We start from the raw sequence: 631 nt of genomic DNA, 5'->3' as shown, positions 1-631 counted from the left end.
AAAAGCCCTCCCCTTTTCCGTAGCCCCGTTTAAAGTTTTGTTTGGGCTCCTGTTCAGCGGGGAAGCGCGTGCGCGTGGCAACCTTGACACGCCCGTGTTCCCCTGGACCAGACCTTTCTAACGCCGCCTGAGTTAAGGTGCTACGACGTCCCCAAGTGGGGATGCCTGTAGATGAGCACATTTTCCCAACTTTGAATGTAAGTTTCCAGTATCATTGAAAATGTGGCCTCAAACGTGCAGTTTTGCCCCCGAACGTGGGATTTGGCTGGGGACGGTTTCTAAATTCAAGTTGGGATGGGGGGCACCGAGGTGAGTGGTGGTTGTCCCCGAAAAAGCCCTCCCCTTTTCCGTAGCCCCGTTTAAAGTTTTGTTTGGGCTCCTGTTCAACGGGGATGCGCGTGCGCGTGGCAAACATGACACGCCCGTGTTCCCCTGGACCAGACCTTTCTAACGCCACCTGAGTTAAGGTGCTACGACGTCCCCAAGTGGGGATGCCTCTAAATGAAGCCAATTTCTCCTATTTGAATGCACTCTCCCAGCCCAGAGAGGCATGTGCCTTAAAATTCACAGTTATTCACCCGAACGTGGGATTTTGTTGAGGACGGTTTCTAAATTCAAGTTGGAACAGGGG

Source organism: Osmerus mordax (genome assembly GCF_038355195.1).
Source record: "Osmerus mordax isolate fOsmMor3 chromosome 7 unlocalized genomic scaffold, fOsmMor3.pri SUPER_7_unloc_7, whole genome shotgun sequence".
Classification (NCBI taxonomy): domain Eukaryota; kingdom Metazoa; phylum Chordata; class Actinopteri; order Osmeriformes; family Osmeridae; genus Osmerus; species Osmerus mordax.
The sequence above is the reverse complement of the archived record's forward strand: the minus strand, read 5'-3'. Positions refer to the sequence as shown.